This window comes from Chaetodon trifascialis, chromosome 12 (genome assembly GCF_039877785.1).
Source record: "Chaetodon trifascialis isolate fChaTrf1 chromosome 12, fChaTrf1.hap1, whole genome shotgun sequence".
NCBI classification, from domain to species: domain Eukaryota; kingdom Metazoa; phylum Chordata; class Actinopteri; order Chaetodontiformes; family Chaetodontidae; genus Chaetodon; species Chaetodon trifascialis.
Window position 1 is genome coordinate 19779066 of NC_092067.1, and position 13279 is coordinate 19792344.

General features: G+C 41.8%; 1 protein-coding gene across 1 annotated transcript in view; it reads left to right on the plus strand.

Moving 5' to 3' along the window:
• The first annotated feature begins 405 nt into the window (after positions 1–405).
• The window catches only part of thsd7ba (thrombospondin, type I, domain containing 7Ba), a 174496-nt gene continuing 161622 nt past the window's right edge, over positions 406–13279 (plus strand). The window contains exon 1 of the mRNA XM_070976398.1: positions 406–616. The gene's annotated coding sequence lies outside the window, so the exon portion shown is untranslated. The remainder of the gene's footprint in view (positions 617–13279) is intronic.

Sequence of the window (13279 nt, forward strand, 5' to 3'; positions counted from 1 at the left end):
CAACAATTGTGAAAAACGAGGATGCGCATACCGGAAAGAACCTGAGAGAGCTACTGAAGTACTGGGGGGGGGGGGGGGGGGGGGAGAGGTGAGAGAAGACAGAAGCCATGACAAAGACAATCTTTGGAGGCTCCACAGTAGAAGAACATCAGTGCATGTGATGTATGTGTGCATGTGTGTGTGTGTGCATCTGCGTATGCATGAGCAGTGAAAAAAAGAAGGAGGGGGTGTGTTCACTTGGAGACAGCGGGGACGGCTTATTAGGAAATCATCCCTCTTAGCCAATGGATTTTAAGAGTGAGGCAGATGTCATTTGACTGAGAAGTACCACCTCCCACTGCCAGCACATCCCCTTCAGTGTAAGGCAGCGCTGTGCGGGAGCACCACTGTCACTGCTCTCTGCTCTCCGTCTCTGTTTCTCTCTCATTGTCCACAGACACTTTCTCACCTCCCCTCTGCCGTCTCTCCCTCTCCTTCTCCACGCTCGTGGTCCCTCTCCTCGCCCCCTCCTCTCGCTTTTGCTTTCCTCCTCTCCTCTTTCTCCTTCTCTCTGACTCTGTCCCATAGGCAGAGATAGGATCTGTTACAAACAGCATCAGCCTCACCAGGAGCCCAGGTAAGACCTTTTTTTTTTTTATGATTTATTCACTTTGCGCTGAGGGGCTATCATGCTGCAAGCTGACAACCTCATTGCTCGCTCTCCAATGTGCACAAATTGATTTCTCTGCATTTCTAGTTTCTCCTTGGTCTGTTTTGCCGTGATGAATTTAAAGTGGAGATCTGATACTATTAAGAGGAACAGTGGGAGCTAAGTTGTTTCATACATTAATGAGGCACTCAAAGGTGGTTTTCTAAGTGCTTTTATTGCTGCTAAGCTCTGACAGTGACAACTGCTGGAATCAGGCTTCAGTCATAAGAGTGTACCTGAGAGATGCGTGCAGGACTGTAAAATCTATTAAAAAAAGAGATAGACATCATTATACAGGAGCAGACACAGAGAGCGAGGCAGATGCAATGAGAAAGACAGAGTGGCAGTCAAAGACAGACAGACAAACAGACTTTCGCTGATCAAAGCTGGAGGTGGGAAGTGAGTTAAGAGTTGCGGGAGCCTGAGCTCAGGTGTTCGTTCAAAGATCAGCAGGTGACGAGTGGACTCTCTATTGATCTCCAGCCGGCGTCCTTCCCGAACTAAGCTGAGGCTAAATCCAGCGAAGCTGATTTGAGAGACTGTCCCTTTGGTACGTTTATGGAGTGTTCGGATGTGACTTCATGCACAGCAAAGAAAACCCTGCCGGGGAGTCTGTCGGTCTGCGTGGTGCAGGAACGAGGGATGCAGGACGGCTGCTCTCGTGCACAGACCCTCTGTGTGTGGACATGTGTGGCCATTTATTTGAATGGATTTTCTGCTTCCAACTAATTGACACAAAGTGCAAATCTCTGTACATGGAACATTAACTCTTAATGTGCAGGAAACTGCGAGAAAGAGGATGATTAGATTCAGTCCACTGATGTGTGATACAGGAAAAGGTTAGTTCATAGAGGAGGCTATATTCTAATTATATTTATATGATTATTTATTGCGTTTAGGAAAAGTTCCTTCTCAAACTGTAAACTTTGAAATGAATTCATGAATGTGCGTAAATGACTGAAGTAGCCCTTTGGTCTTGTCTCTCTAATTTAGGAGATGTACATATAATGAGTTTAAGATTGCCCATGAGCAATGTTGAGCCTTTGAAGTTTAAATAAACAATAGAACTATGCCATGTTGCATCTGAAGCACATTAGTGTCACTTGAATTATGCCTCACGTCGAGCTTGGCCGCTGTTTGCACTGCCGTAGAATTACTTGGAGGTGCCTTGCAAAACGACTTTTACTATGATGATTGATGTAGACATTACTGCTTGGTTGAAAGGTGGTCTTTGCTGATAAGTAATCTCTGAAGTTCATCTTTAGCTAATATTTTCTCACGGACTGATGCCCTATCGCCTGTGTTTGTGGTATGAGAATATTAATCACTCTGATGAATTCAAATGAAATCTGAAAATAGCTCTGAGCAAAGTTGCGCTAGGTCTCATAAGTAATACAGCGGTGTGCTTATATTTCATTCATGACATAGTTTGCAGCGCTCTCTTGGACTGTGGAGGGAAATGAGAGAAATAGCTTTGTGATGTGAAAAGACATTGGCTGTTGAGGTGAGAGAACATTCAGACATGCTGCCATTAACAGGAGGAGCCGAAGCATCAGACGCACTTTAATCGGAAAGAAAGACATTTAAGCCATACCGGCCCCATTCCACAACCACAGAGCCACAGTGTGGCAGTTCTGTAGCACTCATGCCATTTGGTGGGCACTACAACCCACACTGCACACAGCACCAAGAAGGAATCCATGCTATGGGCTTTCTCACGACAAACAACTTTGGCAATGTTAACACATTCTTCAATTTCAGCTGCACAGCCGCCAGTCCAGAGGGGTAATGCTATCACAGTGTATATGTAATGGTCATGTGGTTTTAAACATACCTCGGCATAAAACAATGTGTTCATGGTATCTGGAGCAAAAAGAAGCTGCCTCAGCTCCTCGCCTGACACAGCTTCTGTCATTAACCCAGCACTCAGCCAGAGACCCAGAAAAATATCCACGTTTTGACGAAATTAGAGTCAGAGAAATGGGGGGAGCGGCTGCCTTTTCAGTCCACTGAGGGTTCTCTGCTGACAGCCACACTCCGTCTTTTTTTTTTCCTGGTTGGTTGTGAGCTGCCCCAGGTGTGACAGGCAGCCGGAGTAATGGGGGACGTTTGACAGATGCATATTTCCAGCCTTGAATGCTTCATATAAAGAAGATAGACGGCGTGGATTCGGGCTGAGCGGGGGACAAACTGTTGGGCTGTGAATCACCCCAATGAGTGTGCCGCCTCTCTGCTCGATTGATCTGTCACGTGATTCTCACAACCCTTCCAAGTTGCTAATTGCATCCCACCCAGATTATTGATTGAAATATGAGGGTGGTCTATTGGACTCCTGAAGGCAGGCAGTGTGTCGACCCCATCGGGGTTGGTGGTCAAGTTACAGGCAACGTAACGGAGCAACTATGAGCAATCGATGATTTGATTGCAGAAAACAACATTTCAAATGCAAAGCATGACTTCTACATGCTTTCTGTGTGTGTGCGCGTGTGTGTGTGTGTGCTTACTAATTTGATTCCTACAGCATCATGGGGGATTTGTACTAATGTTGGAGACTTTATGTGATAATTAATCTTTTATAAGCCTATCAGGGCATATAACCAGGAGCCAAGGCCAAGAGATTACATTACAGTTTGTACAGTAGAGCAGTGTTTCTTGGCAAACAGACTTCATCTGGCAGCCAATCTGTTCAGAGGAGAGCCAAAGGAAAGATGAACTCTCCCGGTAACTGTATATTTGTCCCTCGTGGGCTCCTATATGATTTGACATCCCTGTACAATTTCACTTCACAGACCTGTCGAGAGACGCTAGTCACAAAACACCCACATCAGCTGGCTCATTTAACAAAATTAGCATTTAAATGTTTGATAACATGTCACTATTCAATTAAAAACATACAAGATTAAGAGATGACAGCCACACAAGCTGCTCAGTGAGGCTGCACTTATTGCACGTACTGCTGAGCTAAATGCTAACATCCGCATGCTAACATGCTCACAATGACAATGCTAGCATGTTGAGGTTAAACAGGTATATGTTCGCCACCTTGGCATGCTAAAATTTGCTATTTAGCACTAAACACAGAGCAGCTGAGACTGATGGGAGTGTCAATAGTTTAGCAAGCATTTGGTTAGATGAATTAAAAAAAAATGACCTTATGCCAGTGGCGCAATCATTAGGGGATAACAAAAGGGGCTCCTGAAAGTCATTGAGATACTTTGTCTGGAAAACATGAATGTCAGTGCAAAATTTAGTGCCAACCCATCTGGTATATGTAGAGATATCTTACAAGGTGTTTTGCCAGATAAATGGAAATTTATCCTGCTGGTCGGACATGATAAAAAGTCAGATGGTTGCCAATAGGATTCAATCGCCGGGGACCAGAAATGTGGGTATCCATCCAGTAGATGCCAAGATATTTTAGTCTGCAACAAAGTGGCGGACCAGCCAACATTGCCATGCGCAGAGCCACGCCGCTAGCACAGCTAAAACAAACCAACACTGATTATTTTGACTTTCAGCTGGCTGACAGGTTCCATAATGTGCGGTGAGATGAAAAGGTATGTTTTCTATTTGTGTACATATGGGACCTAAAAAACACACATTACAGATAACTGATCTGACAAGAACTTCAAAAAAAAAAAAAAAAAATCCCCTAAATAAATTCAGCCAAATAAAACCTACTGAAATGTTTCAAATGAATAATAATATTCAGATAAAAATAGATTCACTCAAAAAAAGTTTGAGACTATTCCAGTCCCACATTTCCACCACGAGTGCCAGCTGTTCAGTGCCTTTTTACCATCCATTTTTGCATTGTGATTTATGAATAAAAAGTCTTATTCTTCTGAGCTGAACACATACAGTAACATGACTATGATCAAAAGCACTTTGAGTGATTACAACTTACCCAAGTGCAATTTCTGCATGGAGTAGGCGTACATAATCTTTGAATGCCCTAATGGTAACAGAGCTAATCAAAGTCTTGCATTTTATATATCTATATATATATGTGTGTGTGTGTGTGTGTGTGTGTGTGTGTGTGTGTGAGACCACTTCAAAAGACGAAAAGGATAATGTTGTGATCAAGTTGTTCAGAAAAAAAAAGATCTGTGCTCAGAACCGTGAGCAGGTGTTCTGTGTTGCAAATGAAACATTACACCTCTGTTTCCTTTATTTGAGAGATTTACTTGTTACAAATAGATGAATGGGGAACAGATAGTTTAGTGCATACATATTTAGCACAAAGGGCTCTCTGAATTCAAGCATATCTCTGTCATGATATGATGCAATGGAGGGGCAGAGCAAGTAGGAAGCTATTTGTCAATGACATCCTTCTGCTAATAGGATTGGATGCATCTGAGAAGCGCTCAAAAGAGCCGGTTGAAGTTAATATGCATATCACTGCAATGATGCTTACTAACAGATACAGGGCTCACACACAGGCTTTGGACACATAAATGGTGAAGTCACATTTCTCATGAGGAAAATGGATTTTTGGCCATATTGTGTAAGATAGACCCAATTCTGTTACCAGACTATAAGACGTCAGTCTATCACTGAATCAATCAATCAATATTCAAGCTTTCTTAAGAAATCACTTACATAAATGCTAGAAAATATGGTGATTTAACAAGATAAATGATATTATTTTCCACTAGCATACACACTGTGCTGTGATGTGACAGTATGCAAAATCACATAAACCAGTCAGATTGATGGTCAGAGCAGTGAACTGTGTTCAACTGTTAAGCATTCGATGGAATAAAACCTTTCATGTGTACAAAGCAATTAGAATTATTATGAATATAAATGTAATTATTCACGGTTAAAAATGTTATTTAGATTTGACACCAGAATTATGTATTATATTGAAATAATGCCAAGAGCAGCACCACTGATGTCTAAACAATGTGAGTTTTCACATTTTCTGCTCAGGCATTTTTAACAAATACATGAATTCATAGTAGTTAGAAACTCAAGGCTGCATCCTTCTGTAATGATCTCACTCCCTACCCGATCAGTCAGAGCTCAGTTTACTGATTCACACATCTTCCATGGTGAAATTAGACACTGGAGATTGCACCATAGAAATGGAAATACAGTAATTTCTGCTCTGTCAGTAAGGCAGTCATCAGAGACACCAAATTTGTCTCTTGGAAATATGCCCACTTTTCACTGATGTGACTGAAAGTGAGATGTCTCTGTCACGTTTTTTTTTTTTTTCTCATATGCAAGTCTGACATAATTTAAGTGTATTTCGTTGACCTATTTCCTCAATAAAAGTGAATCTGCTGTAAACAGTTGTAAGGTAATTAAGATGTGCTTGAGAGATGAAAAGCTCTATATTAAGAACATATAACCAGCATCACAGCTTTCCTTTGCTGGTTTGTTTCAGACTTTGTGAACAGAGAAGATGTATCTGTTGTGACAACCTCTTCATCTCCACCATGAAAACAGTACTAAAGTTCAAATGCACTTATAAACCAACAGGAGAGTTGTGGTGCATGAGAAAAATGTTGCTGAATGGTCTTTTTTTTGTCCACCGTTTACTCAGTGTTGCTTTACTTGAATCTCTTGCCGAGGCTTGCAGTCATATCATTAAACTGCTGGCTGCCACTTGTTTATTTTGAAGCTCTTACGGGATAGCTCACTCACAATCATCCCCTCATTTACAGCCATGCTACCGTGGTCATCCAGGATATATTTTACTACCAACTCTGACCACAGCCCGCAGAGCAATGCTAGCAAAAATTACCGGATTGCGGCAGTGAAAAGTGGCAAAATGAGCTGCTTCCATCTCCCTCTTTTTGAACATGTGTACTGGTTTACACTCTCTCGTGTTAGAGAGCCTCCCTGTTGCTCCTTCGTAGAAATGACTGTTATTAGCTTGTGATTTCAGTTCAACTATCTGAAAAGTGCATAGAGAAAATTAAACTTATTCTGGAAACCAGACCCAGTGGAGCGTAGGATGGGCAGGTTTCCGCTCCACAGAGAGTACAGCTTCACATCACATGAGGATCTTCTAGTGTAAACATACTGTATGCATGGAATATGAATAATAATCGCAGATTTTAATATGCATCACATTCATCCTCAGTCACATGCACTGGGGTAAGCTGAATGTTTAAGAATGGAAATAGAGAAAACCCAGTTGGATTTATACATCCGTTTACTCTTGTGATGCTGAAGTTACACATTGAGTTTTACCATATAGATTTTAATGAGTGAGGGGCTTAACGAACTGGTCAAAGCAGCATGTTTGTATGGACTGGCATTTCTTTCAGGGTGCATTTCTAGTTGCCTTACATGTGAACATTTGAGTGTGCATGCTGTTATGTACATCGGCTTGTCAAGTGGTTTACCATGGTGGGAGCATTCCTTGATCTCATCACCTCCCCGGGCGGCAAAGCATCTAATCAGTTGAGATGAAGGTCAAACCACTCAAGGTGGACCTTTTGTTGATGTTCACTGTAGTGAAGGTTTCCTTTTTTATATGTTTGTTTCATTCATTCATTTCAACTCATTTTTTTTAGTAAATATTTTACTTATCAAACCTCGTAACGATGCTCTGTCACTCATTGCTGCTCCACTTTTACAGAAATGTGAACGCAGCTGAATCGAGTACCCTGGAGACAAACTCTATCTAATCTTGGTTGTGGCAAACAATTGTCACCTTTTTTCACCGCGGCTTAAAATAAATTCAAATAAAGAAATCCTCCTCAGAAGAAACCTCTCTTAAAGAGCGTTACCCTTGGCATGGTTAGCAGCAATGATTTCACGCTCCCATCCCTCTTCACATCTGTCTGATGGAGGGCAGGATCTGGAAGCTATCATTTGACCAGAAGAATCGTTATGCTCAGCTGGGCTATTGCTACTTCACACTGCTACTCAGAGCACAAACACCTTTTTTTTTTTATTCCCGAGAATACTGAATTTGCTGACCTCCAACACCCCAACACTTTTCAATTACATTTGCCCCAGCCCCCCACCCCACTTGGAATACAGATGTAGGAGCTTGAGCATGCCTTATCTCATGAGTCTTTGTCAAGTAACCGGCTTATTTGTCTGAAGCTGTTTCCAACCGGCTGCACAGGTTATTCTTTGGGCGTTACGCAGGTGTCAGGCAGCTGAGGAAAGCTGTCACAATACCCAGTTGGCCTCCCGTCGGCCCACTGGTTCTCCTGCTTCTGTCACCCCTGTTAAGCTTGGATCACTAGCTATATTCACTAAATCTTCCCTTCACCTAATAGAATTAGCGCAGCCTTACACTTTCCTCTTAATGGTCACACGAGTCCCCCCCCCCCCCCCCCCCCCGCCTCCCGAACAGACCCTCTGTCTCAATTGACGTTATCTTTTTTGTTATTCTCCTGCTGTCTTTGAGATGTCACTGGTAATTACATCTAATGAGAAGGGAAAAGAACACATGACCTCTGGTGAAAACACGCTGTTCCCTCTATCGCTCTAATGGAAATGTGCAGCTGCAGTCACTTGGATTTGATGTGACGCCACTTTGATATTCAGGGGTTGCGGCCGGTTTTGAATTCAAACACCCTTTTGTGTTCTTGTGGATTTAGAGAGAGGTGATATTTTACCTCGGCGTATGTCACAAGCCATGACCGCTAAATGGAAGATGTATACCTTTTCACTTAGTAATGCAGATGTAAACTGGAGAGCTCAGAGTGATCCCATTGGTGCTGCTTAAGAGGAAAGTTCTTTTGATTCACTCAGCCTCTGTGTTGCATCGTGTCTGATTTACCACGATGAGTAGCTGCCTCCAAGTTGAAATTATTACAAGTAAGATGGGAATATGTAATGTGAATCTTGAACTCTCTAATATTGCACACGTGGTGTTACCAGGGCCACAGATGATTTCCCTTGGAAGGCACATCGCTGTTTTATCCAGTGACACATTTACAGACATCCCAAATGCTAATATTTAATGCTGATTGGACTTGTTGGTTGAACAGATGCACTGATCTTCACTGCAGGACAGGGCCACAATAAAACTGTAAGAAATGTAGAAAGATAATGGGATTGGACAATTTTGAGCAGCTTAATGTAGCAGATGATGATGATGACTGGACTGTTTGTGAGAGTTAGTAATGTTGAGGAAAAAGGGGCTCTTACAGGAAAATACTTGAATCTCCAATACCATAAGGGTGGTGTTATTCAGTGTTTTTCTCATTGTAAGCAAATTCCTTAAAAAGACCAAAGCCAGTGATGCATTAATCCCTCAGGCGCTCAGCCCTAAGCCCACTCGTTCCTCCTGATGATGTAACTTTAATGGGTCCCATATACATAGCCTTATTTTAAAGTTACACTTGCTTACTGTCCATGCTCGTGGGCGTGTAAACAGACAAACACACTCACGCACAGATGCGTCTCTTTCAACAGCCTTCACATTTTCTGACAGAACATTTTATGTGACGTGAGTGCATTAGCAATGAGGCCTTGCCTTCAGTTTTACATTTTTGAAAAAATCCTATCACTGTGTATAAAAGGCGCGTGCGTGTGTGTGCGTGTGTGTGTGTGTGTGCGAGTGTGATAGTTTGGTAGCCCAGGGCCCTGGTCTTTAGAAGTTGGTAATCTACTGATGTTAGTGTTCCCTCTGTCCCAGTCTCTCCCTGCCTCACATTCTCCAGCACTCTCTCTCTGTAGCTTCTCTCTGTCTCTCAACCCACTGCATACGCTAAATGACAGCATTAATTCAAGAACATAGGAAACTCACACTCAGGCAAACTCCATGGGAGAGGGTTTTATGGACAATGGTTAAGTGTTTTCTAAGAACTATTAAGTCCAATCTCACCATAACACTTCCTGATTTTAAATGCTTACTGTTCTGTAAAGATGGAAATCTGAGCACGTGTAATCAGGCCATGAAACGCTCTAATCAGCTGCCCGCTGTGACAAGTGCATGCAGAATTCCTTTGTATGACTTAGATTTAGCAGCAAAAAAATTCTGTTAAGACTAAACAGAGTGCTAGAGCCAAGTCTTGGCTACCTGCCCAAATGGCAAGCAGAACTGACAGACACAACCTAGTTACAGTTTCAAGCTGTGCTTATCTTGTTTTGTATGCAGAGAGACACTCTGGCACTCTTAGAAATGGATGCTAGATCAGTGATCATCCTGTCTATTGTGATACGCCGTCGAGGGGCAAGAGGCGAAGTTGAGGCAAAGACAGTAAAATTATGTCTCCTCTGATGCCTGAAGTCTTGTGAGGAATCCAGGCTGAGGCTTTTATTTACAGCTGTTCCATCGCTGTCTTCTTTTCACAGCTCCGACTGTGAGTTGGGACGCTGTGCAAAATGTAAATAAAAACAGAATGCAGTCATTTGCTAATTAGCTGTTTTCAATGGTTAAAGGTTTTATGAACTGCTCCTGAGCCCATGTAGTCATATCCTTTATACAATCGTGTTCACAAAGTGGTGAACCTCGCTCCATCCTTGCTTGTGAATGACTGAGCCTCTCCAGGATGCCCCTTTCATACCTGATAGTGACACTATCACCTGTTACCAATGAGCCTGTTGGAATGTTCCAAACAGGTGTTCGTCTTTTGTTGCTCCTCTAAAAGGAGTTCTCTCTTTCTGTTTTATTTTTTACACAGCGTCCAAACTTTTTTTGGGAATGGCAGCTGTAAGATGTGCGGATGAGCAACTCCAGGATCAGTTTATAACAATAACATTTCACCCATGCCCGGACACCTGGGGCGCAAGGATCAGTGTTGCAGGTCTTTCCTGTGCTGAACCTTTGCTCTAAGCTGCAGTTTCTTGGTACAAAACGCTGCCTGTTGATGTGCTCTCTCGCTCTTCATTGTTTCATTGCGCTCCAACCTGCAGCAGCAGGCTGATTTCTCTATCCTCATTTGCAGTGCCACTAGATACAGTTTCTCTGCTCTTTTGCATCTAATTAGGACAGGCTCTGTGCCTCCAAACAATGGGATAATGACTGGCACTGACTGGTGTCTTGTGCTGGTGCTGAGTGCCTCCTGGCAAAGCGCCAGAGCCTTGGAATGGGAATCACTCCCTTCACAAATGTGGCACAGTTATGTGTGCCAGGGCCTGCTGGTGCTTATTGGTTATCCACATCACCTCATGGGCCCTGGAGGAGCTTTGGACAAGATGCTGCTTTGACTGTCAACTTACTCGACTCTCTATTCCAAGATTTTGTCTAGTGGTGTGATATAAGTTTGGAAAGTAAGCTTGCCAAAAGGTAATTAAAATGAAATGACAAATTCATCATTTGTCCATTCCCTCGAAAACGCTATCAGCAGGATGACATAATTTCTCTGTATCTACCTTTTTTTTTGTTATAATGCAACAGCACTACATATACATTTTGTTGGTGTTTACTGTTAGCACAAACACATTGGTTAGGTTTATAGCAAACATTGTTCCTTGTGTTAATATTTCATTTAAGTTTTGGTTTTTCCAGCTTTTCACTTTCTGCAAAGCTGTTTTTCTTCTCATTCTTGCTATTAAAAGTCATTTTAATGCATTGTTGTTGTATTAGTTACAAAAACGCAATGATCAGCTGCTTGTATATCACTTGTCTTACTGCCTTAAAGGAATGAATGACTGTATGCAAAGGCAACAGACACCCTGACATATTCCGGATTTTTATCACTAGTGGTCGAGTGACAGCCATTCAAATTTTGTGGCATGTTGTTTCAATTCAATATGCCTTTATTCGTCCCGCGAGGGGAAATTCCAACGAACATGATTGGCATGATTGGCAGTTACAAATGAATATCACACAGGACAAAATTGTCCCCAGTTGATCTCATGCCACATAATTGCTTACAGTAATTTTGGCTAATCAAAGGTAATTTTGACTTTTAAGAGGTGCATTCATTGACTTTCCATGTGTATAAAGGCTTGCTCTGTGAATGGGGGATTAGCGGTGTTTTTTTTTTTTTGTTTTTTTTTCTTATCATTACAGCAGGTAATATACAAGATTGCCCTAATGAAAAGAGATTCAAAATTTCCAAATGAAAGCAAGTCCTGAGTTATTGTGTCAGCTCTCCACACAAAGCCATGGCCAACCTTGATAAATTACATGGGGATGTGAGGATTAGACCCCTTGGTCTTTCACTGAAAATGTGGAGCCCCATGGATTCCCTTTCAAATAGGCCTAGCTTTTTACTTCCTGGGGCAAATCTTTTCCCAGGCTCATAAATCCTTTATTTTTTAATCGGATATTTAGATTACCCTGACAGGCATTTGAATATGAAACCTTGTGTATGATAAATGTCACCACATGCCGACGTTTAGGGCTAATTATGAAAGTAACACACACAGGTTGGACTGTTAAATAAGTCATACGAGCACAAGCACAAATGTAAGCGAACACTGATAATACTTTGCTGTGGATTGCAACACATATAGAGACAAATGTGACATGTTTTCATCGTCTGACTGCGTATTTTCTGTTAACTTCTGCTCATCATTTTCCCCTTTTTCAAGACTGAGAACAGAAGTCTACACTTGGAAAAGTAGGATGTCAAATATTCATCTTATTTACCCTTAAAATGTAACATTTTGATGGTCATAGTCCATCCATAGATCCACGCATGCACAACCAAATACTATTGATTAGGATTAGATTAGATTAGATCAATCAGATCATTACTCAGTTTGCCTGTTATTTTACATGCTGAAATGGTTATTATGTATTACAGCACATTATGCCCTTTCATCAAAGGAATTTTCCAATAGACCGAAGGCATGTCGTTTTATTAAAATCTGAACACATTAAAAATGTCATCGACTTCCATTTGCTCTGCATCCTGTTACAGACCCATCACTTCAGCTGCACGATCCAATTACTGTGGGGGTTTCTAGTCCATAGGCCAAGCGATGTCGTTTAATTGATTAATCAGGCATGCCTGATCTGCTTGTATTTAAGAGACAGATATGGATCTTAATTATGGGTTGGCTTTATTAACTTGTATACAGAATGAATCAATGCAAACATGTAGCAAGACATGGATTGCCTGTTCGATTTGTTCTGGTATAAAATGAGTTTTGATCGACAGTCACATCGAATTTATTGCGAGTATGATGCTGCACAGTGCTGCAAACTCAGTGACTGCCAGTGGCACCTTTCATATACATAAGGAAGTATTTTTTTCTTTCTTGGACATTTTTAATGTTACAGACATTGTCCACTCTTCCAACAATAAAAACAAGCATTCTGCATTCATATCAAAGCTGTGAGACATCTACAGCTCAAGGCTGGTACTTTGTAACCCTGGTGAGAAACGGCTCATTCAAGCTATGGTTACACAGCCCACATCCTAAACAAACACCTGCCGGCTGCTCTCACTAACAATAACAACATCTGTCATGTAAGCTGGGAAGTTTGAAAAGGAAACAAAATGCTTGCACAGTTTGGGCACAACCCAGGCGTAAATTATACAGTATATTGTCAAGGATGAAGTGGATGTGACCTCACACCCTTGACGAGAAAATTAGCAACTCTATCATGTCTTGCAACATACTGTAGGTCCATTCAGAAAACAGCATTCAGAATGTGTGTGTGTGTGTGTGTGTGTGTGTGTGTGTGTGTGTGTGTGTGTGTGTGTGTGTGTG